This window comes from Nilaparvata lugens, chromosome X (genome assembly GCF_014356525.2).
Source record: "Nilaparvata lugens isolate BPH chromosome X, ASM1435652v1, whole genome shotgun sequence".
NCBI lineage: Eukaryota > Metazoa > Arthropoda > Insecta > Hemiptera > Delphacidae > Nilaparvata > Nilaparvata lugens.
The window spans coordinates 47,576,916-47,603,722 of record NC_052518.1 but is presented as its reverse complement, the minus strand read 5'-3'; the positions used below and the strand labels follow the sequence as shown (position 1 = coordinate 47,603,722).

Sequence of the window (26,807 nt, the reverse complement as noted above, 5' to 3'; positions counted from 1 at the left end):
TTCCAAGTAAACCCTGAAAAGGTCAAATAATAATTAAACAAACAAGGCAATTGAACAAATAATGAAAAATGCTGATAATGATTCAAAATTGATACAGAATACTTATCAAATGCATGAAGAGCATGAGATCCAATCTTGAATTGGATGGGCAGTACATCGAGACCCCCTCGATGATACCGGACGATGGTGGAGACCTGGATGGACCCACGAAATGGAGCGGACCAGAGCGAGCTACCGGAGCTGGACTGGACGGCGAGCCATGAAGAGCGGCGACTTGGATGACCCGCAAGCAGGACAAGAATCAATCCGAGCGACAGACTCCGGACTGGAATGTTGACGAATCAGGATAGCCAACAGCGATGGCTCAGTGGTGACGACACAGGAACGGCGGCGACACAGCGATGAGTGGGTAATGTCAGGTTAACTATTGTCAGTGCAATACGGGCAAGACTGACACAATGACGGTGTGACACAGTTGAGATATGCAACACATAAACTTGAAAGTAACGTAGCTGAAGATTCACTGAATTGAATGAACCGTCCAAAAGTTAGGCACGGTGAATGAAATGCAAAGTTAATTGAGTTGGCTACGGCCAAAAATCACAACACTGATGCTAAGTGAATGTCTGAATAGACAACCATCCAAATGCTTGGCATGGTGAATGAAATGTAACAAATGTTCGTAGATCACTAAAAGAACTGATTGAAACTGATATTCCTCCTACTTCACGAAATACAAAATTCAATGAAAAACTGTTGTAATAGAATTACAAGAGTAGCATACTGAACTATAGATGAATTCCTTGAAAGGTATTCATACAATAAAGTGAATATTCGATGAAAAATTTTACACATTATAGAATGAAACTCAAATAATGCATTGTATATGCAATATAATCGTGAATTGCATAATATTATGATATGTATATTATGGGTGTAGAGAAATTTGTCAGAAATCTGATTCTAAGCTAAGAAATGCAAGCATGTTAATGATGACTATTTTTCAACAAGATTAAAATAAAAAATTGGAAATAGATTTTCTGTCTGGGTAGCAAACCTTATCTTTTTCAAATTACACAAAAAGTCAACCATTTGTGAGAATCCCTCTCACAACCCCCAAGCAGCGATTAGATTTTTCTTGATGAGGGGATCGAGTTCTATTGAAAAATAATTACAATTAGTTATTTATGCAACTCAAAACGACTAGCTCCTGTAGCCAAGCACGATTTTTCAGCTTTTTGAGAACTTTTTAATAAAATGTTACAATTTTACATACGCTCTACTAAGGTCGAGGATGTTTTGGTAAAAATGTTTTCAAATCCTCCCAAAAATATGCTAGAAATTAGCGAAACTATAATTCAATTAAAATATTAACTGCTTCTTATATATGTGGTAGAACTTCTCCTCAATCAGCTATCTATAGCATTTCATGGAGCATGTTTCCAGTTTTCTGCTGAAGGATACAACAAAAAATGTTTTGTTTCCTAGTCAGGAATTGGCACTACCCTATTCAATTTTCAAACAAAAGGGAATTGACATTTTGGGCTGAAACCAGGAATCCAACACTCGCCCTCTGTCACTCTACTTCTCTCACACACACACACACACTCACACTCTCTCTCTCTCACACACAAACAGTTCCACACATACACAAACACACACGCACCTACTTTCTACTTTCTATTCTCCAGTCACCACTATTTCTCCACTCTACAATAGTGCAGTGCGTAATGTGTCCAACGGCCAAGTTACAAAGTGGAGAGGGGATGATTGTTTGGTTTTGAATTTCGGAGAAGAGAGTTCTTCCATTCGAGAATCGAGAATTTCTGTTTGTTAGTTCACTTTTCACTACGGTTTGAAGCTTTAAAGTGGACGACATATCGCACAGTGCACTCCAGTAATCCAATGAGATAGGTAGTTGTAGTGTTTCAATTATTTAGTTTCTTTCCGTTGTTTTTCCTGTTTCCTGTGTTCTTCATTTTTGTCTTCGGTCCTCTTCATCACTGAGTCTGCTCCTGAGCCAACAGTGTCAGTGCAGGTAAATGAAAACTACAACCACCTTTTTGGCTAACGTTACTAATTACGGCACTTTTGTAGCCCCACTATTTTTGAAGATATCAACTCAATTTTTTTTTCAAATGAAAGAGGAAGAAAAAATAGGTGTCGCTAGACTAATTTCAACTCAAAAAAAATTCTAAATAATAATAAAGGAACTTCAAAAATCTCACATGAACTAACCTTATTTTCATTACTTAGTCAGTATTTTTACTCTTTATTTACTCTTGAAATACTTTTATCTTGTATTTTTTGCTCATTTCTAACATTAATTTAAATAAAATTTGTCTCAGAATGTTATTATTTTATAGTAAATAATTTATATTACGGTACTTTAAACGATTACGATAGTATCAACACTGTGATAGCCTGTGACGTAGTTCATTGGTGCAGGATAAATCGATGTTTATCGATGGTGAATAGAATTATCAATTTATTGATATCGATAATTTCCTCTATGAAGCTCCTGCATCGATTTCAAGTATCGATTTCGGATTTTAATTTCAGTTTCCTATTGCTTTACAATAATTTTATATAAAAAAAATTTAAAATATAAAAAATATAGAAAATTCTCAAACTTTTATTCGTAATTTTTATCTTTATTTATTATATTCTATAAGAATAATACATCAATAATATATTTTTTTTAATTGTTGAACATGATTATTTTCAACTTATTTCAACATGGTATAACTGCATCAGCTTTCAGAGGATAAATTCAATTTCTCGTGTGTGGATTGTAGAATGAAAGTTTGATATGTTGAATTGTAAATGAGTGTGGATTGTAAATAAAAGTTTGATATGTTGAAGCTATAATTGAAGTTATGTTTGAATATGTTGAAGTTATGAAAGTGTGGATTGTAAATGAAAGTTTGATATGTTGAAGTTATAATTTTTATAGATAAAAATGGCTGGTGAAAAAGTGAATCTGTTGAATATAAAAAAGTGGAGTGATGAGGGGAAATTGTTGATTGATAAGTGTATGGAATGGGGGATTTTGAAGCGTGTTATAGTTTGTTCAGCTTGTGGTCGGGATGAATGTAAAATGACATTATGGAAGTGTAATTCTGAAACAGACGGCTATAAATGGTATTGCAATAATTACAGATCTGAGAACAAGAAGAAAAGGAAAAGATGTCGTTATTCTGTGAATCTTAGATGAGGAACTTTTTTTGAAAAGTCAAAACTTCTGTTGTGGAAAATTATAGGTTTCATATATTTGTGGACAAAAAATGTAGCCGCAAAAGTGATCATTGATGAGTTGGGCATTTCAAATCGGACAGTTGTTAACTGGAGCTCATTCTGTCGGGAGGTGACTTTTGATTTTGCAGTATTGAGAAAGAAAAAAATTGGAGGACCTGGAAGAAAAGTTCAAATTGATGAGAGTAAATTTGGAAAGAGAAAATATAATTGGGGGCGGGCTGTTGAGGGTCAGTGGGTGTTTGGAGGCATCGATGAGCTTTCTGGAGAGGTTTTCATGGTGGCTGTTGAGAACCGGTCATCAGATACCCTGATACCTATTATAAAAGAGTACATCAAACCGGGCTCAACAATTGTGTCGGACTATTGGAAAGCTTATGATTGTTTGAGAGAAGATGGCTTTGAGCACTTGAAAGTGAATCACAAAATGAATATTGTTGACCCACTTTCAGGTGCTCACACAAACAAGATTGAAGCTTCTTGGGGCACGGCAAAGGCAACTTTGCCACGCTTCCACAAGAAGAAAGCTTTCTTTCCTGGCTATTTATCAAAGTATGTATTTATGAAATCATGCAAATTGAGGAAAATTGACTGCTTTACTGAGTTCTGTAAGGAAGCAAGAAATTTATATGACCCTGCAAAGCCAAAAGATGGGGAAACCGATGATACTGATGAAACTGACGATTTGGATTTGGATGATATGAACTGATTAGTATAAGGTGAGCACTATTATATTACATTAATTATATATACATGAATTATTTTGAATCAGCCTATATTTTTTCATTTTATTAAGCTAGGATTGGTTGGATTGGATAAAAAATAGCTTAGGTTGGATTGAATTAGGTTTGGCTATGCCTTTCTTGTTTCTTAGGTTAGGGTTCGATGAATTGAATAAGAGTTTTTTATGTTACAAGGACGGGAAGGGGCCTTTTGCAGGCGAGGATGATGTTTCTAGTCGAGGCGTTAGTCGATTACACTAAGGTTAGGGGATGCTTGAGTTAGAGGAAGCTTTGGTTAGAAAAAGCTTTGATAAGGGAAAAACCTAAGGTTAGGAGAAGCTTAGGAAGCTTAGCTAAAGTTAGGGAAAGCTCAGGTTAGGTGAAGATTAGATTGGGAAAAAACTTAGATTAGAAGAAGCTAAGGTTAGGAAAAGCTTAGGTTAGCAAATGCTAAGGTTAGGAAGCGCTTAGATTGGGGAAAGATTGGTTTAGAAGAAACCAAGGTTGGGAAAAACTTAGGTTAGGAATAGTTTATGTTAGGAGAAGCTTGGATTAGGAAAAACGTAGTTTGGGAGAAACCAAGGTTAGGAAAACTTAGGTTAGGAAAGCTTAGGTTAGGACTAGCTAAGGTTAGGAAAAGCTCAGGTTAGGTAAAGCTCAAATTAGGAAAAACTTAGGTTGGGAGAAGCTTAGGTTAGGAGAAGCTAAGGTTAAGAGAAGCTTAGATTAGGAGAAGTTAAGGTGAGATAAAGCTTAGGTAGGGATTAGTAAGGTTGGGAGAAGCTAAGGTTAGGAAAAGCTTATGTTAGGGAAAGCTTAGGTTAGGAGAAGCTAAGGTTAGGTTATGTTAGTTTAAGTTAGATTAGGTTAGGTTAGGTTAGTTTAGGTTGGGTTAGGTCAGGTTGGGTTAGGTTAGGGTAGATTGGGTTAGGTTAGGTAGGTTAGGTTAGATTAGGTTGGGTTAGGTTAGGTTGGATTAGGTTAGGTTGGGTTAGGTTAGGTTAGGATAGGGTTAGGTTTGGTTAGGTTTGGTTAGGTTGGGAGAAGCTAAGGTTGGGAAAGGTTGGGTCAGGTAGGTTAGGTTAGGTTGGGTTAGGTTAGGTTAGGTTTGGTTAGGTTGGGTTAGGTTAGGTTAGATTAGGTTAGGTTTTGGGTTGGGTTAGGTTTGATTAGGTTGGGAGAAGCTAAGGTTGGGATAAGCTTAGATTAGGAGAAGATAAGGTTAGGAAAAGCTTAGGTTAGGGAAAGCTAAGGTTAGTATTTTTTAGGTTGGGATTTGAATTTTTTTCCTTTTTGTTTTTCCAATTTTCTTGAATCCTACTTTAATCCTAATAATCTTCAGTCATGAATATTTACCTTTTATGTTTTTCTTGTTTTGTTTCAGAACAAAAATTGTGGAGAACAACCAAAATTTAAGGCGTTTTATAACAGGTTTCCAGTAACACAGAGTAGCCTATTCATTTCAATTTTACAATCATAATATTGATCAAAATCTTCATTATCATCAGTCATTGGTTTCTCCTTTGGGGTCATATCTAGATCCTGCTTCGTTGCATAAAACAGTAGAGCACTTTCCCCATCTACAAAATGCATGATTTTGTTGATATATATTTTGACAAATAGTTAATGTGGAAGCCTCTTACTTCAAACAATCATATTCTTCCCATAAGACCAACACCTGTTCCACCTTCAACACAAATCTGAACCATCCTTAAAGCCACATGATGCCTCCCTCCCATTCTTGAAACCCTTTCTCATAATAATAGGCTATAATTCGGTGCTTTATGCTTATAAATTCAAATTTTTTAGCTCATATAATTATATTTTGGACAAAAATTGAACATAAACTTTCAACATTAAATAGATAGGCTAACCATTTTTTTCGAAAATGTTATTTATTATCAAAATTTGCAAATAGTATAGTTTTGGGCTAAGCCTTTTGTTCTTTCCCAATCATATTCATATGATTGTAATTTCATCCAGAAATAAATAAACAATGCTATCCCTCCCCCTATTAGCATTTATATTTTCTATATTAAAATTCAATTCAAATTTACTCTCGTTGATTTGAACCAATTCCATTTTAATTATCACAAAATAATCAAATCATTACTCTTGGTCCATTGTTTTCTTAATATTTAAAACTATTTTATCATCAAATTCAAAAATTTTAGTATTCTTGGATCAAAATTTTCATTTAAATATAACATAGAAGTACCGTAACCTTATAGTTCTGCTATTTTTATATCAAAAATACAAATAGAAATAGCACATCTTAACCCTAGTTTTTCCTTTAATATTATATCTCTTGTTATTCTTTTGGTTGCAACAATTAATAAATAAAAACAGTCCCCTCAAAAGTCACCTCCTGACAGCTAGAACTTATAGTAACAGACTATGATAATTTTGTAATTCCAATTTCTCACTAATCAAGATTCATAGGCTTCATTTTTTATCCACAAATTTAACATTTTCCACAACATGAGGTCCTTTTAAAGAAAATATTGAAACAAGTTCCAAGAATAGCCACATCTTTCTGAGTCCAAGTTCTTACCAGTAGTCCACTATTTCTCATCAATTAGTCTACCATTCAGTTTATCAAATTATGTTTATAAATTTATTACCAATAGTCTACCATTTCTATTCAGCTCTGTTCAATATATTCCATTTCAATGTTATTTTACATTCTGCCAGCATGCTGAAGAAATAATCCCGTTTTCAACAATCCAACAATATTCATGCACTTTTTGATCAACGTTTTCAATTACTCCACCAAAAAAACTCAAGTAACCAGTCAACTTCTACTGTTAATAAGTTGTGATTTTAAAAGTGAGGTAAGTTAATATTACAGGTTTACTTTTTTCTACCTAATTATTCAAGATGTTGTTAATCATTGTTTTATTACAATAATTCATTAGCCTATTGTTAATTAGTCCATATTGGGCCAACTCAAGCTTACCTTTTCAACTAATTTTGGGCTAGTCAGTGTTAGTGAAGAATTGTTTTTTAGGATTTCTATAAAAAATAATCTTTTTTTTTGAATATGAACTCTCAGAACTCTAAGAAATACTGCATTATAAATTTCAGTGGGATTACAATGTCTTAGTTATTAAAAAAAGACAGCGTTTAAAAGAAATATCACTAAAATTATATTGTCTCGATATAATGTAGCCTAGTTATGGTGTTAAAAGTAGATAGTAAAACTATATTCAGTAAATATATTATTATTTTAATTCTGCCTGCTTCTTTTTTGTAAACTCCAATAATTGTCAAAATATTTAATTAACCTAACCAACTAGAGTTCAGTCTCAATTAATTCGGATAATTAGAGTTCTACTATGGCATAGCGGCATAGGCTGTATGCAATCTAATCTTATTGTTTTTCTTTTAGGTGATCACAAGCGATAAGATGATTGTTATCAAGATAAAACAGTAGCTCTGCTCTCCGATCCTCCATCTATCCTGAACAGTCAGTTTAGCCAACTGAATTTCTTGAGTATTGATAATCTAGAATAATAATATTGTCGATTGACTAAAAATATCAATACCAGATTGAAGTATCGAAACGTGAAAGTCGATCTGTCGTCTGCCGGGTGGGTACCGAGTCGAATCATAAACTGTCTATGAAAAATTGCCGTTACCCGGTCGGCCGTTTGAAACATTAAAATTTATGAAGAAAATAAATAAAAATGAATCTTTATTTGGTACAATTCTTTAATATTGCATGAAGCATAATCATAGTACATGCTATATTATTGAGTGCATAAATAGCAATTAATTCAAGACTACAGGCATCGTCTACTGAAAATAAGGTTAGTTTATTTGAGATTTTTGAAGTAGTATTAATATTATTTAGAATCGTTTTTTTTTAGTTGAAATTAGGCTAGCAACATTGATTTTTTCTTTCTCTTTCATTAAAAAAAAAATGAGTCAATATCTTCAAAAATAGCTGAGATACAATTGTGCCATAATTAATCACATATACCATATTTTTTATTACCAACTCAATTTATTGTATTGGAAACAAAATTGTTTTTGAAATTCTTATTTGATGTCTTCAGATCCAGTATTGTCAGAAGTTTCAAATAGATTTGGAAATGAATTCGTCTTTCTTTATAATTTTCTCAAGTTTAAAATAATTTACAAATATTGCCCACTTCTTATTTATCCACAAATTATTTGAAATAGTATCAACTCTATTTTCAATGTTGAGTTAGAATGAATCAAAAATTCATGCAATCGCTTTTGATCTCTTACTCAGTCTGATAGCTCATTAAGACAATACCTATAGTTGAATGAATCCACAGTTATTTTCTCTTCAAAAATGTTTTATGTTCATCCCATTTTATGAAAAATATTCAAATTTGAACACTAGTTGTTCACTGCTTTTGGGATTTGAATTTGGGATACAATATTCTTCAATCTTCAAAAATGTTTTATGTTTATCCCATTTTATAAAAAATATTCAAATTTGAACACTAGTTGTTCACTGCTTTTGGGATTTGAATTTGGGATACAATATTCCTGAATGGGACACTCCTTGTTTGTATCATCTTTCATCATGCTTATTTCATGTTATCAGGAAATTTTTGATATTTTCTTTTCCCTTTTAATATCGAATCCCTAATTTCAATCAACTCAATTTTTAATAATCATACCAAAGTTACGAGAAATTTTCTAATTTAATTGCTATCTTTAATTGAAAAAATCATTACCCAATAACAGTAATTGTTTCCATTACAGCAAAGAAGCGAGACCAAACAGCAGTAAATAACAAGAGCTTGCATAGATGAGGAAATATCATCAGATAATCTTTAGTTCCATTGAGAGAGATGGACAATTTCCAGTCAGAATGGGAGGAGAAAATCGTTTGTGAGTAACTCCAGTAATACATAATATTTTACATAATGAATATTTCTTGAATAGAAATAAAAAATAAGAATGTAAGTACACTTTTTTAAATTTTTTGAGAGTTTTTGTGTTCCTGTTTGATGCACGGCCAGTATATGAGAATATCATGGCCAGCTCATCAATCATTAATCTTCTCAAGATATTATTGACACATTGGCCAATATTAGCGCTCCCCACTGTCCTCATATGCTTTTATCTGAAAAAAATAAAAACAATTTTTTTAGTACTGTGTAAAATGATCGGTCATAAATTGTTTACGAAATGAAGGACATTCATTCCGCAAAAACGTCAATAACAAAAATTCAATGTTCTGTCTTCATTTAATCACAATTTCCACGGTTTGACGTAATTTTAAAGAATAATGGTCATTAAATTTTCTCAGCATTGAACTTTACACAAGCTCTATCCTTTAAAGATACAAGGTCATTATTAAATATTCAGTTATATTCCTTTCAAGCTTGAGTATTTTAATAAACATTGGAGTTGGAAATATTTTACTAGTTCTGTTGAATATCCAAACAAATTTTGCATTGGAAATGATCGATCCATGCCATCATAATGTCTTCAAATGTAAAAAAGTTATAAATTTGATGAGAGATCCATTTCTATTCATTGGAAATTGTATCGGTAGATGCGTTCCTTTTTTGAATTAAAAGTTTAAAATACTCCTCTGAAACATTTTGTAAAACAAGGCATGAACATAATGTACCTAGATTGTAAACCACATCGTCTTTGACTTTGGTGTACTTATTGGATAATATACTAAATGGATAAATAACTAATTGAATGAATAAATCAAGACATATATAATCTTTTTCCGTTACGGCTACTCTTGAATAGAAATAAAAAATAAAACTCCAAGTACCCTTTTTTTTAAATTGTTTATTTACGACATGTTTCGACCATGATGCCATTATCAAGTAATTGAATAAATTAAAATGAATAAAAAATAACATCAAATAAATACTATTACGAGCTTCTTATTTCTGATCATAGCTAGTACATTCATATGATTTTTCAAACTATAACTGTTAATTTTGAATTTATCTTTAATAATGATAATAATAATACTGAGGGTGATGCCCACATAAACTCATAGGCTTGTTCGTGGGTAATGAGTGAGAGGGATGATGATGAGAGGTGACTACTTTTTCGTTAGTCAAGACCGTCGGCTCATCGTCTCCTCCGAAAGACCATATCTATGTGATAATTGTGCTGTGATCAAAAACTTTTGCCCCGGTCGAGATCAGAACTCGGGTTCTCTTGATAATTAGACCGGTGCATTATCACTTACTCTAACAAGCCATCCAGTTAAATTTGCATGATTTTATCAAAAATAGGATTATTGATGTCCAATTGAATTGAATTTATTATTTTATTTCTGTTTAATTATGGAAATAAAAGCGGAAAACTGAGGCCCTGAAACCTGCACTGAATGTTAAAGAAGAATTTCACATTTATGCGCCGGCAAAATTAATAAGAGATAAAATAATAAATTTAATTCAATTGGACATCAATAACCCTATTTTTGATAAAATCATGCAAATATAAATTCAAAATTTACAGTCCTAGTTTGGAAAATCATATTAATGTACTAGCATAAGTGATCAGAAATAAGTAGCTTGATTAGTATTTATTTAATGCTATTTTTTTATTCAATTACATGATAATGACATCATGGCCGAAACATGTCGTAAATAAACAATTTAAAAAAAAGGGTACTTGGAGTTTTATTTTTCATTTCTATTCAAGAGTAGCCGTAACGAAAAAAGATTATATATGTTGTAATATTACATTTTTCTTCTCACATTGGAATCGAATCTTTAATTCGAGATCTATGGAACTTTATAGTAAATGTCAGAGTTATCAATAGACGGACAAATTTTTTGACGGAGAATTTATTATCGTGAATGTTTGTTGCATTGTTCCATGGTGTCACCGAGGCAGGGTTAACATATTACTGGATAAATGGTTTATTTAAATCGAGATATATATAAAAATTTAAAATAACATTTTCAAAATAAAGTTTTATTGAGAACAGATGTAGAATGTGAATTCTAAACTTATAAGTTATAATTTTTTTGTGACGTGTCTGTAAAAATCGATACTGAACTAGGCGTTGCCTTCGTGACTTGCAACTTATGTGTTTTCCTGTTCCTTCTTCTCTAGAAAAATGGCTGGCTACAAGTGTTGTCGTGGAGTTTTGCTCTAAATCATTTTCGTTTATTAATGTTTTAAATTGAGTTTTATATAAATTTTTGTGCTGTTTTGTTCAGATTTAGCTGTTAGTGTAGTCAAGCCAATAGCCACTGTGTTTCAACTGTAAACTAGATAAGTATTTTAGTTCGTAGTTACTCTGAAATAATTAGGCTTAAGACATATTCTCCTTGTGTATTTGTGTATTTTCATCTGAAGATTATAAGTTAATTTGCTCTGAAAACTGGATTTCTCATTCATAGGCAATAGATCCGTTCACAGTTTATCAAGAATCTATTTTATTGGAGCCGACAACTATCCTTAGGTTGATAGGTGTTAAATGCTATTCCAACCGTTTAAGGAAAAATTGGTAGCACGGCAAATGTTACCCCTGTGGTGGGACAGAATTACAAAATAAATATGTCCCAAATGGTACACCATGAAATCCCTGGTTATAGAAATTATTAGTGGATAGATATCTTGATAGGTTATGAATTGTTTGTTGCTGAGTGGGAGGTCGGTTCAAGAGAGATCAAGTTTTAATGAATCAGTGCATATTACAAAATGGCAAACATTAAAAATGATCTGAATCTTATAGCATTCTTAACACAAAAGTTTGATGAGCAAAATGCTAAATTTGATAAGCAAAATGCTAAGTTAGACCAAATGTTTAAAAATCAAAATGCTAGGTTTGATGATATGAAGCAAGAATGTACTAGCATTAGACTAGAGCAGGTTAGTATAAATCTTCTATTGAAAAATGCACATGAAACATTGAAAGATGAAAACAAATTGAAGCAGGATGATAGTAGTGTTAAGTTACAAGATCAACTCATTCAAGTTTCTGACAATGTAGGCCTAGTTACTGTTGTTGAAAAAGTCAACCATAGTGAGACAGTAGAATTGAGTAAAGAAGTAGGTAGGGAGTTGTCTTCACTGAAAGTCAACTATCATGAAAGTAATATTGATACATTGAAGGTTAGAAAAACTATGAACAAAGTGAATGATTACATGAGACAGGTTTCTGTGGAGGTTAGGAATAATGTAAACAAAATGAATGTTGCTTTGAGTCAAGTTGATGAGTTCAACTTTCAACTGAGAATTGAAAAGGTGTATGCAATGCATTCTCAAGTGAACATGACTAACTTTTGTAGGCAAAACGGCCTTTTTGAAACAAATGAACCCATGAATAAAATCATGCTCTTGAAGAAAACAAAACGCAAAGTCTCCATTGATGTGTTAGTATTCAAAGGTTGTTTCAAGTTGCTTATTTACAAGATGATGACTGTGAATCACATGATGAAAGGGTATTCCCCAACACACAATGATTAGGAATCCTGTGTTATGCCGGGATTCAGAATAGCATAATCGCTACACAGTGTATGGTAAGAGTCCATAATTGTGTCTTTTTTCTTTCCTGTAGCCTATTTTTCTTGGCCCTTAATCTTTTCAATTTTCGATTCTTTCCTGTCTTTGTGTAATGTTCAGTAAAATTCTTCTATGATGCATATCTTAACCAATCTTGTCCATAGTCATTTAAATTTGTATTTTTCTGAAATAATTTTGGAAGTTGAAATAGTAGCTTATTTTCCTAATTTTTAATTTGTTGATAAAACTTAACTTTTCTAAAATCTATCCATTGTAGTGTAAATAATTGTTTGCTTGCGGTATATTTTTTCATCATGTATTACATATTTTAATCATGTCTATTTTTTTTAGGTATCATATTAGGTAATTAGGTTTTTCAGAGCAATTATGTCCCATGTTCTCATCTTTCATTGCATATTGTGCCATAAGCCATATGTAATTAGGTTATAGTTTTCTTCTGGGCTTTTAACCCATTTTGCATTTTATTTTTTCTTTGCTGTCCAATACTTTGGATTTTTGGTAGACAAGTAGGTGTGATTCTTTTAGAGGTGTGGGCGTGAACCACATACGGCTGGACTCGATTATCTGACCTACTTGTTTGCGATATAAAAACCTTATGACTGCAACAACAAATGTTTGTAAAACCTTTTGCATACTTTTGTTTTTGTGGTCCGATACTAGAGTCTGCTATCACATTGCCTTACAGACATCTAGGAACTTTCCACCCAGTCACAATAGTCAACATTTTTTCCTTCACCAGTTGTTTTTGTGGGAGTGATAGCTCACAATTATAACAAATTAGAGTCATACTTGGAATTTACAAAATTCCATAGTAGTATATTTTATTAAATATACTTCCTCATGAAAGTTCAGTACTGACATGTAGGATAGGCTCTAATTTTTCTTTCTCTTCTTTGTATTGTTTTAGGGAATTTATTTACCCAGTTTTCTTTTTCTCTTGTTTGTATTTTTTAGGGAACTTATTTACCCATATTTCATCTTGATCATCTTTGTATTATAATCTTGAAATGTTTGTACTTATTATACAGTCTTTAAATTTTAAATTATTTTAAAAAAATAAATGGTTCAATTTAAAACGTTTTGTTATATTATTAATTGAAATAAGTTTTTGTGATTGATTTTTTTTTTTTAAATTTTTAAAACTGTTTGTTCTATAAATTTTGATATGATTGATTATCGTTTGAAATGGATGCTGGAGTGTATGTAGAATTTTTAGTGGGGTTTGTTGATTAGAATTTTGCTGGTATGTGATTGTTTTTTGAGATGGAAACCCATTATTGCCTAAAGAAGGAATAACAGAGGTTATGACTTAGAGAGGCAGTAATGAGATAATATTTTTTGTGTTGATTAATAATGTTGATTGCCATAGATGCAAAATGATGATTAATTATGAATATTGTTTGCCTTTGAAGCAAAATATTATTGATGTTTTGAATGGTTTCTTGTTTAATGATTGATAGTAAAGTTTTGTCATGAAATGTAGTTTGTGTTTAGAACGTTGAAAAGTCGAAATAAACTATAGTATCCAACAAACGATGATTAACAATATTAAATAATTTGCTTTTTATACAATTTTTTGAACACAAAATTAAAACTAAATAATTTTGAAACCCTGAATGATAAATCATAAATGTGAAATGAACTTGCTATAAATGCTATAAATGAAATGTTATACTAAATGATAATGAAATGCAGATATATTATGAAATGATTGTGAATAGAAGACCAATTGTCTGAAATTATTGAAATATGTATTGAAATTAAATTTTTTGTTGTGATAATCTGATGTTTTTTACAATTTTGATAATGATACAGGGTGTTATGAAATTCTATTTCTATTTTGAAGAATGGATTAAATTTTGATATTTGAACAGTGAATAGATGAAAATGAATTTTTTTTAAATTTATCATTGATATGTCCATATTTCACAATTTATGTATTGCTGACTGTATAATAAGATGTTAACAAATTTCAATTTCATAAATATTTAAAAATAATTTTTATGTGTATTAGATTGTATTGATAGCCTAATCAAAGTTTTTCTTTTTAGTTTATAAGCATTTTAAGATAACAGGTACAGCACAGACATTAACATTGAAATAGTTATCATGTGAATCTCGAAATCAGCAACAAGTGAACGCCATGAAGAGTGTTAAGAACATTTGGGTGATTTTCGAACTAGTGTGACATAACTACACCAATATCTACGCCTAAATCTACGCTGCGGCCTACACCAATAACTACGCCAATGTTAACACCAATATCAACACCAATAACTACGCCAATGTCAACACCAATATCAACACCAATAACTACGCCAAAATCTACGCTGATGCCTGTGCTGATGCCAACGCCAATATCTATGTCAATGCCTGCGCCAATGCCAAAATCTGCGCCAATGCTGCACCAATGCCAATAGCTACGCCAATGCCTGCACCAATGCTGATGCCAACACCAAAATCAACGCCGATGCCTGTGCTGATATCAATGCCTGCGCCAATGCCAATAGCTACGTCAATGCCTGCACCAATGCCAAAATCTGCGCCAATGCTGCACCAATGCCAATAGCTACGCAAATGCCTGCGCCAATGCTGATGCCAACACCAAAATCAACGCCGATGCCTGCGCCAATGCCAATAGCTTCGCCAATACCAAAAATCTGCGCCAATGCCAATGCCTGCGCCAATGCCAATATCAATGCCGATGCCAAAGCCGACACCAAAGCATACGCCAATAGCAATGCCAATGCTTATTGCTGACTCTGTATCTCAAACTTCAACACTACTGCATTACCTGGAGGTAATTGCCATCCATGTTCACATTCACAACTTTGAATTCAGAAGAACAGTCACAGTATCATGAAAGAATTGATTCAAAAAATCCTCTCCTAAATTATTCCTGTATGCAGAACTCTAAACCTTGAAAGCTGAAAATATCAAAAAACCAAACCTTACCTAAATTAATCCTCACCTAAATTAATCCTGTATGCAGCGTCTATCTCTTTTCCAAAAAACGAATTACATTGTCATTTCAAGCCTGAAATGTACATTGTATAATTACAAATATGATACAAAATTTATGTGACTCTGTATCGAGTTTGGAATGCAGACGTCTACTACAAACATGAAGCAATGCTAACTGAGATGTCACCTGTATCGAGTTTGATATGCATCAGTCGACTACAAGTATCAGCCCAACACTACGTGCATCCAGATCAGCCCAACACTTAACGTCATCACATTGGAGTCACACTTAACTGAAAATCATACTGAGTGCCTTAACGGACTGTTTTCCAAAATGTGCATCAATAAAATCAACAGCGTCAATAGTGAAAGAAATGAACATTTTTTGAGTTATTGAAATTTTATGTGAAAATTAAATGTAACAATTCATCAATTCATTTAAAAATAAAAAAAAAATAAAAATAATAATAAAAATAATAAATTTTTCATTCAACATACTAAATTTTTTTTTATGCAATAAAAATTAAATTTTTCTATCTATTAAATTTATGTGCAATTTCAAAAAAAAAACTATTCTTTACATATTAAACTTTCTGTTGAGATATTTTTCCTTTAAATTATAAAGCTAAATCAAAAGTAATATTGATATTCTATATTTTGAAATATTGTTTGGAAACATATAACAAATGCTATTGATGAATTTTTATAATAATTTTCAATATTTTTGGATGACATGTAATGTTTTTCTAGAAAAAATTGTTACTGTTCTCAAATTTAAATTTCAACAATTTTCATTAGGGTCAATGTAAATTTTTTCTTTAAATTTTCAAACAGTAAGATTTTTTTTATGTCAAGAGGGGGGTATTTGTAATATTACATTTTTCTTCTCACATTTGAATCGAATCTTCAATTCGAGATCTATGGAACTTTATAGTAAATGTCAGAGTTATCAATAGACGGACAAATTTTTTGACGGAGAATTTATTATCGTGAATGTTTGTTGCATTGTTCCATGGTGTCACCGAGGCAGGGTTAACATATTACTGGATAAATGGTTTATTTAAATCGAGATATATATAAAAATTTAAAATAACATTTTCAAAATAAAGTTTTATTGAGAACAGATGTAGAATGTGAATTCTAAACTTATAAGTTATAATTTTTTTGTGACGTGTCTGTAAAAATCGATACTGAACTAGGCGTTGCCTTCGTGACTTGCAACTTATGTGTTTTCCTGTTCCTTCTTCTCTAGAAAAATGGCTGGCTACAAGTGTTGTCGTGGAGTTTTGCTCTAAATCATTTTCGTTTATTAATGTTTTAAATTGAGTTTTATATAAATTTTTGTGCTGTTTTGTTCAGATTTAGCTGTTAGTGTAGTCAAGCCAATAGCCACTGTGTTTCAACTGTAAACTAGATAAGTATTTTAGTTCGTAGTTACTCTGAAATAATTAGGCTTAAGACATATTCTCCTTGTGTATTTGTGTATTTTCATCTGAAGATTATAAGTTAATTTGCTCTGAAAACTGGATTTCTCATTCATAGGCAATAGATCCGTTCACAGTTTATCAAGAATCTATTTTATTGGAGCCGACAACTATCCTTAGGTTGATAGGTGTTAAATGCTATTCCAACCGTTTAAGGAAAAATTGGTAGCACGGCAATGTCTTGATTTATTCATTCAATTAGTTATTTATCCATTTAGTATATTATCCAATAAGTACACCAAAGTCAAAGACGATGTGGTTTACAATCTAGGTACATTATGTTCATGCCTTGTTTTACAAAATGTTTCAGAGGAGTATTTTAAACTTTTAATTCAAAAAAGGAACGCATCTACCGATACAATTTCCAATGAATAGAAATGCATCTCTCATCAAATTTATAACTTTTTTACATTTGAAGACATTATGATGGCATGGATCGATCATTTCCAATGCAAAATTTGTTTGGATATTCAACAGAACTAGTAAAATATTTTCAACTCCAATGTTTATTAAAATACTCAAGCTTGAAAGGAATATAACTGAATAGTTAATAATGACCTTGTATCTTTAAAGGATAGAGCTTGTGTAAAGTTCAATGCTGAGAAAATTTAATGACCATTATTCTTTAAAATTACGTCAAACCGTGGAAATTGTGATTAAATGAAGACAGAACATTGAATTTTCGTTATTGACGTTTTTGCGGAATGAATGTCCTTCATTTCGTAAACAATTTATGACCGATCATTTTACACAGTACTAAAAAAATTGTTTTTATTTTTTTCAGATAAAATCATATGAGGACAGTGGGGAGCGCTAATATTGGCCAATGTGTCAATAATATCTTGAGAAGATTAATGATTGATGAGCTGGCCATGATATTCTCATATACTGGCCGTGCATCAAACAGGAACACAAAAACTCCATTTCATGGGAGTGATATATCGAAATGCATACTGAGTAAGTAGGCTATTCCTTTATAGTCGAATATATGACATTTTTGGTTATGTAAATATGGATGTTACTTATTTTTATTGTATGTTAATTTTTATATGTTAGCAAGGTTAGCGTTTTAGGCCATATTTACACTGCACTGTAGTACCATACCTGTAGGTATGTAAATAAAAACATAAATTCAAGTACCCATTTTAAAATTGGTGTATTTCTTTTTAGAAATAAAAATATTAGAATAATATTATCTCTATTTTTCTTAGATTTCTATTTTTAAATATTATTCAAAAGTAGCCCTGAAGAAAAAAGACTATAGGTATGTTTTTTCCCAGTAATGCGTTCACACTAACTCGCTCAAAGTTGCAACCATATTAGTCCAGTCAATATAGACATGAAAAAGGGGGCCTGCTAGCAATTTATATTTTATTTCTGATTTTTATACCTATATTTTTACAACAATACTATGAAGAATCTATCCTCTAAATCTCAAGGATTTATCTTTTACCGAATTTTAAATGTTCTGTCCCAAAAATTTAAATTTTAGGCGCCCATATCTCAAAAAGTAATGATCGGAAAAATGTTTTCCTGAGAAAACCTTTTCATTTTGATAGCTTGATGATATACAAACCAAAAAACTTTGAAAATATCACCAGTATAAATTTTATTTTTAGCCTTTGCACAACCTTAAACCGACTCTAGCCGCGGTTCACACTTCTGCCAGTTCACTCATTTGTCAAACTTCTTGTAATATATCAAACATTAAAACTGTACCTTAGAACAAGAATCAATAATTCTAAAATTTGAAATTTTGAGTCAAGAGCATTTACAAAATTGAATCAAAATTATCTACACTCTTATTGAAATGCTATTTTTTGTTATAAAATTATCCATTAAGCTATAACTAGTTTTGCAATTAAGAGCATAACAATAATTCTAATGGTCTATTGTAAGGCTGAACTTATGCTGCTTCTTGCTCATTGACGCGGGGGGTCAAGGTTTTGCTAAAATATTTTCATACCATATGAGAATGTTATTTTATTAGAATTCTTTTGTGACAATTTTGCAGTATTTTTGCATCAATAAGATTCTGTGTTTCTCTTGAATAAATTCAGATTTATGATTATATTGGTTGAAGTTTGAAAAACCTATTTGTTTACATTTTAAGCGAATCAAAGGTGTTAGTAATCCCTATTGTTCGCTATTCTATCACTATGACTGTATCTATCAATGTATTGCTATATTTAGTTGCTGTTCAAACGTTGTTTGGTGACATTGCAACTGCAGTGTAATATGGATTGTTGGCGTCAAAATGGCTTCAACAAGCCAGAACAAGGGTGTTGAGAAGGTGAGTGAACAATTTTTTATTGTTTAAAATTACAACGTAAATTATTTAGCGGATCATTTCTAACCGTGATGTTTCTGTTATTGATGAAAAAGTATGGAATAATCATAGATTAGTAGTCCCAATACATCTGGAGAAATTGCAAATCAGTTACTTGAATCAAAGAAGAACTCATTGTTTCGTCCACTTCACCGCTTGCTCGCAATACTCTTTTCCAATGTCTTCTACATGTTTGCTTTTTTGCATCCAATATCTAATCACTGCTACCCAAAGACGGAACCTCCTTCAGACACAGTTTTTCAACAACCTTTGAAATTCAATGATACATTATGCACATAATTATACAGAGTGAGTCATATGTATAAGAACCCTTCAATAATTTCGAGACTGTTGTAGATATAATACTGTAACTTTCAGGATAAGTTATTGATAGAATACTCTACCTTTTATTGTACAACTGAGTTCCAACCCCTCATAAGGGGTTTACTTGGGGGTTGTAACTGGAATATTTAAAATGTAAACACCCATTGTGTGGTTAATCATTTTAAAGGTCTTTTCAAAACAAGAAAGATGGCATCAATAAGAATGTTCTATGATACTTGTATCCAGAATGGCGGCTGATTGAAGTTTTAGTTTTTAAAGAAATGAGGGGTTGTAACTCAAATATTTAAAATGTAAACACCCATTGTGTGGTACATAATTTTGAAGGCCTTTTTAAAACAAGAATGATGTCATCAATGAAAATGTTCTATGATACTTTTATCAAAAATGGCTACTGATTGAAGTTATAGTTTTTAAAGAAATGATTGATAAAAGTAATAAAACTTGAAACCACACTTTTTTAATGAATAACGGAACACATTGAAAAACTGATTATTTATTTAGTAATCTGTTTGGTACTTTCTACATTTCATTTCAAAAGATGCTCGAAATGCTCCCCTTCTCTAGTTTGACAGTGTGCCAAACTGTCATAAATGTAAATGAGATGTCCTTATGAAGGCCTAAGTCATTTATATTTTCAAGTAATTCATTTATGTATGTCAAAAGGTAGAGTATTCGACCAATAACTTATCCTGAAAGTTACAGTATGTATAACAGTCTCCAACTTATAAAAGTTTTTTGCATTATATTTTTGAAATGGCAAGGATATCATTGCAAGAACCATATGGTTCCTTGCCCATAAGCTTTTTCGAGGACACGTGGACAAAGGTAGAAGACAAAAATAAATATATCTCAGTAATTTATTATAGGATTTTACAAAATCAGGCATAATTCTCTTGAGAATTGGAAGCTCTTAATTTTACTCATGATACACATTTCCATTGAACAATAATTCAGACAGTAAACTTAAATTCAAAACTTTAATGTATACATGATACCATACTAAATGTTTAAGGAAAATATTCATTCATTAAATAAATATGGTGATTATTCTTAAAAAATTAAATGCCGGATTACATGAAAACTATGGAGGATTCAGAATAATTTATCTTGAAGAATAGAATAGGTACCGTGGTTGTGGTAGTACTGATGTATGTATTTTTGGGACACTCTGTATGAGTTGATAAGCTACATAATCAGCATTCTGAGAATTGATTACCGAGAAATTTTATATTTTACTCATAATAACCTATTAAGTTATCCCACTAAACTGTACATTTCATATTTTACAGGACCAAGAGCAGAGAGAGACTACGTCTCATGAAGCTTAAATCAAGGACGATAGCAGCTCAAAGTAAAAATATATAATGAGTTATAAGTTGAAAGTTCGATTTTTGTAATAATTAATTAAAATCATTGCATTGAACATTGCATGTAAACTCAGAACAGTGTATACTTGAAAATGTTACTTATGTCCCAGATCTCACTAATAATTTAATGTCAGTAAATGCAATTACCGAAAATGGTGGAAAAGTTTTGTTTACTAAAAGTAAAGTCCAAATCATGAAAAACGAAATTGTTATTTTGGAAGGGAATAAGCAAGGTTTATATGAAGTTCAATTAAAAGAAGAAATTAAAAATAATGTAACTATTGCAGAATATGCCAGTAAAATAGGTAATCATGACAAGGCTACAGTGAATCATATTTCTAAGAAGAATGACAAAGATTCTGAATCCAGTTTCTCAAATGATTCAGAAGCAATGAATTTGCATAGGAAATTAGGTCATATTAGTTTCAAGAATCTTGAAAAATTATCCAAAATTTCAGTAGGAATTCCATCAAATGTATTGAATATTTGTGAAGAGGAATTTTGTAATATTTGTCCAAAAGCCAAACAAGTAAGAAAACCTTTCAATTCCATAAGAAATAGAGCATCAAATTTTTTGCAAGTAATTCATTCAGATTTATGTGGTCCTATTGATCCACAAACTCATGATGGTAAAAATTAGTTTTTGACATGTGTTGATGATTCCAGTCATTTTTGTAAAGTCTATTTGTTAAAATATAAACTGCTAGTATGTACCTATATGAAGCTGAAGCTCATTTCAATCTAAGAGTTGCTAAAATCAGGTGTGATAATGGTGGGGAATATGTATCTAATTGCTTGAAAAATTGGTGTAAATCACGGGGAATTGTGCTAGATTATACTATACCCTATTCACCCCAACTGAATGGAACTGCTGAACGAATGAACAGAACATTAATGGAAAAAGCAAGAGCATTAATTTTTTATTAAAATTCACCCAAAAGTATGTGGGGAGAGGCTGTATTAACATCTGCCTATCTTATAAATCGTAGTCCAACTGTTAGTATTGATACAACACCTGCTGAAAAATGGTATGGTAGAAAACCGGATGTGAGTAAATTAAACATATTTGGTTCTAAAATACATTCAAAAGTATTAGGTCCACTTAAAAAACTTGACAGCCGTAGCAAAGAGGCAATTTTTGTAGGATATGCCCCAAATGGTTATAGATTATGGGATTCAGTGAAAAGAAAGTTTTTATCTCGAGAGATGTTTTGTTTAATGAAAAAGAAGAAATGTTCTATTCAAATGAAACTGTAAAAGACCAAAATGAAATGCTTGTAAAATGTAGACAAAATAGAAATGATTTGGAAAATCAGAGAGAACAAGAAAATGTACAAGAAGCAGCGAGATGATGAATGAAAGAGAACAAGAAGCAGAGATGATGAATGGAAGAGAACAAGAAGTAGAGATGATGAATGAAAGAGAACAAGAAGCAGAGATGGTGAATGAGGATCAATTAGAAGAAGTGAATCAACATTATAGTTTGAGACCAAGAAATAATATAAGACTACCTGCTAGATACAATGATGGACAAGTAATGTTAACATTTATTGTTTAATTCGACAGAGGCTGGCTCAAACAGCACTCTGGTTTGTGGACTGTATCAAATACATCAAGAACCTTTTGGGGTTGTCTGGCGTCGGCTAGCAAGTTGAACAATTTAAATGGCTAAGTGCACAATAACATAGGCCTACCTTCATGTCCAAATCCTCCTTGCTTCTAGGATCCCGGGTCCAGATCACGATATGAGACGAGACGACACTTGTAATAAATCACAATAAATCAATAGATCACTTTGCAAAAATCGACATTACGAGAAGTGAACTGTTCGCTTGGCTGGCAAACGGCAACTGGCCGCAATATTATGCTATGCGCATCACCCTTCAATTGTCCCCTCCACCACACGCCAGACAACAAAGCAACATTGATATAACGTCCGAACATTCCGCCCACCTTGGAAGAACTTCCAATAACAAAAAAAAAAAAAAACACCTATAACGAACCCTACTAGGGAAACTAGAAAAAAAAGGAAAATATCTTCACTCCTCAGGGGCCATTGAGGAGACTTATACAAAAGGAGTAGGAGGCCCACGGAAAGGAGAGGATGGGATGAGAAATAATGACTATATACAACCACTATAGATAAAAACAAGAAACAAAGCAACTTGGGAACCTTTCCCACATGTAAAACGAGAAATAAAAAACTATCCACTAAATTTCTTGAAGTTCCCTTCAATAAGGCCTAATCTTCATCAATAGGGAGGAGTCATACACTATTGACAGCCCTAGTGAGACTTCCTTTTGCAGTCTGTACCTCTACCACTCTCACAATTCCATCCTGTCCAGGGAATATCTTCATTATTTGACCAAGCCTCCAGTGAAGAGGGAGTAGGTTACTTTCCTTTAAGAGAGCCATACGTCCAATGTTAACATTACTATGTTCTCTGTACCATTTTGTTTGGGTTTGCAAACTAGATACATACTCCAATTGCCAACGTTTCCAGAATGAGGATACAATTCTTTTGAGTAAACTCCATCGATTTCTCAAGTTCACCGATTGAATTGATTCCTCTGAGACTTTACTCTGTGTTGCTAGAGTAATTTTTCTTGCTTCCAATTCAATCTGTTTGGAATTTTCATCATCATTACCGTGGGTTTGGTGTGGCCAGCACTCCAGTGGTTTGTCTAACCAATCAGAACCATTCCACCACAGAGAATTACCAATTAATTCATTGAGCAATAGTCCTCAACTAGCACAATCAGCTGGATTACATTCGGTTGGCACATATCTGAATTGCTCTGTAGACAGGTGTTCCTGTACTTGACTTACACGATTTGCCACAAACGTAGCCCAACGATGAGGTTAAGACCGAATCCAACTCAATGCCACAGTTGAATAAGTCCAAGCTGCAATATAATCTATGTTTATAATTTTTGAAAGCACTTCTTGAACCTCATGTTATAATCTAGCTACTAGGACAACCACACAAAGCTCCCATTTCTTCACTATCTCCATGGATGCTATATCATCCCAGTCACATCCCGATTGCCATAGATATTGAATTATACTCTTGAAGGTAAGCATGAAAGGTGTCAAATATCCTAATGGATCAAAAATTTGTGCTGAAGTTGATAAAACATTTCGTTTTGTAGCTAGACTGGATGGAACCTTCATCCTGTAGAAGAGGTAGTAACCAATTGGATTCGACTGGAAGCCAAGAATTTTAATGGTTTTATCAGACTCCAAAGTGAAATCTTTTGCAACAATAGCGCAATGCTCTGGAGGGAGATTTGATGGAATGGTGGAATGATTGCTGGCCCACTTTAGCAATTCAAATTTCCCTTTGCTTAACAATTCAGTAAACTGCAGTTGCCTGGTTGCTTCCATTGATGAGACTGATGTAACTATATCATCCAGGTAAGTAGAAAATTGTAAGGCTTCAGAAGCCGCAGGGAACATTTTTTCTTCATCTTCAATAAACTGATGCGTAGTACAAATGGCAAGAAATGGCGATGATGATACACCATACGACATAGTTTGAATTGAATATGATTGAATATGAATTTATTACCAAATACAAAAAATATTTTTACAAACAAAATATTCATTAAATTACAATAGTTTTTGGCGTGACTGGAAGAAGAAGCCTTGAGCTCCAGCCACGAGTTCTAAAAATAAGAAATACATTTTTTAACTAATTACAGCAGTACAAATGATACAATTCTGTTGATATATGGTAAATAATCTATGGATGTTGAATTTTATCAATAGTCAAGTACTTTATAAACAAAATATAGATACACAGAAAAATAATATAAAAATTGTCAAGTTCTAATAATTTTTATACAATTAATATTGCCAAAAATTTTTGATTTAGCCAACTCAATTCTCAATTTTAAAATAATAGTTTTGTTTTACCCAAGATCTTATTAATCTCAATTTGGTTTTTGTTATTTTATCCTTAATAAAGTCTTCCGGAATTTTATTTATTAGTTTATTACTCTGATATTCAAATTGGTGTTTACTAGATGTTAATGAAGTAAAGTTAATATTGAAAGCATTTACTACAGTTGGCCGTATATTATAAGGGATTGTGCAACGGGTAAATTGATGTGTATTTTTATTAATAAAAATAATTAAATTTGACACATAAGTTTGACGTAACGTTGGTAGATCTATCTCTTCAAATATTAATCTGCTGGGATAGAGTCTGGGTCTTCCAAGCGCAGCTCTAATAATATGCTTTTGTATTATAAAAAGTTTTTTAAAATGAGTGTCATACGCTGCTCCCCATACTTCTATATTATAATGGAAAAGTGAATGAGCATAAGCGTAGTAAATCGTTCTCAAAATATTCAAGTCTTTTAATTGGTTAATTCTGTAAAAAATTATTATTAAATATTTCAGTTTGAAGCATAGATTCTGAATGTGAACGTCCCATTTAATATGCTGATCCACAGAAACACCTAAATATTTGATTGATTTAACTCTTTCTATTGTTGGACAAGTGCAGTTAACAGTGATGTTGTTATGACAGTGTTTTATCAGCTCAAGCTCATCAGGAGGCTGACCACTTATGTTAGGGGAAAAAGATATATATTTAGTTCTACTCGCATTTAGAGTTAAAATATGGCTGTTCAACCACGATTTAACAATTTCAAGACCACGATTAGCAGAGTTAAATGTTTCATTCCATGTTAAGCCTGAGAAGATTAGAGCAGTGTCATCGGCAAATGATAGTGTGACACCATTAGGAATATCAATTTTCAATAAGTCATTGACATAAATCAAAAAAAGTAGCGGCGATAGAACAGTTCCTTGTGGAAGTCCAAACTCTTTTATATTTTGAATGTCAGTTTTATCATTTATTGTTAAAATTTGGATTCGATCTGTCAAATAGCTTGCAAATATATCTTTTGTTGTTCCTCTTATTCCACAACACTCTAGCTTATGAAAAAGGATAGAATGTGGTATAGAATCAAAGGCCTTTGCCAAGTCCAAAAATATAGCAAGTGTTTTTCTATTACTATCAAAACTTTTATTTATTAAATTTGTCAAGTGTAAGACAGCATCTTTGGTGGATTTACCTTCTTGAAAACCATACTGGTTACTCGAAATGAAATTGTTTTTTCTAAGAAAGTCCATCAATCTAACTTTTATAATTTTTTCCATAATTTTTGATAAATTGGTTAATAAGCTAATAGGTCTATAGTTTTGAGGATTTGCAAGGTCCTTGGATTTAGGTATTGGTTTAATTAAAGCTATCTTGAATTTCTTTGGAAAATATCCTAATAAAAAACACCTATTAAAAATGATTTCCAGAGGGGAAACAATGAATTTTGAGATTTTTTTTAAACATATTCCACTAATGTTATCCACACCTGGAGACGAGTTTGGTTTCAGCTCATGTATAAATTTATTTATTTCCGCAGTATCAGTTGGTTTTAGGAAGAAGCTATTCAAAGGTCTCCAGGAAGTAGACTCTGGGATTTCAATTCGATTATTCTGTATCAAATTATTAGCATAAGACTGGCCAACTGTTGCAAAGTGCTTATTTAATACATTAGCTTCAATTTTGGGTTGAAAATCCCTATTTTTATTGTTTGTAATCTCCTTTATGCATTCCCATGTATTCTTCATATTACCCTTATAAAATTGAAATTTTTCGTTGTAGTATTCTATTTTTGCATTTTTTATCACGTTGTTCAGAGTGTTTCTGTACCGTTTATATTCCTCCTTTAATCCATTATTGAATGGTTGCTTATTCAACTCTCTATGCATCTTGTCCCTTTTTCTAATAGAATTAATAATGCCTTGACTAATCCATTGTTTTAAGGGTCTCCT

At 32.1% G+C, this 26,807-nt stretch overlaps 1 long non-coding RNA gene across 2 annotated transcripts; it reads left to right on the top strand.

Annotated features, from left to right (window-relative positions):
- Window positions 1–1,718: 1,718 nt before the first annotated feature.
- LOC120354317 lies at window positions 1,719–21,275 on the top strand. 2 transcript variants are annotated; one of them, XR_005572943.1, is made up of 5 exons: window positions 1,719–2,038; window positions 8,721–8,849; window positions 17,706–17,878; window positions 19,115–19,214; window positions 20,885–21,275. It is a non-coding gene; the product is annotated as an uncharacterized LOC120354317 (long non-coding RNA). The 2 variants fall into 2 exon arrangements; XR_005572942.1 differs by lacking the exon at window positions 1,719–2,038 and adding an exon at window positions 7,546–7,789.
- Window positions 21,276–26,807: the final 5,532 nt, after the last annotated feature.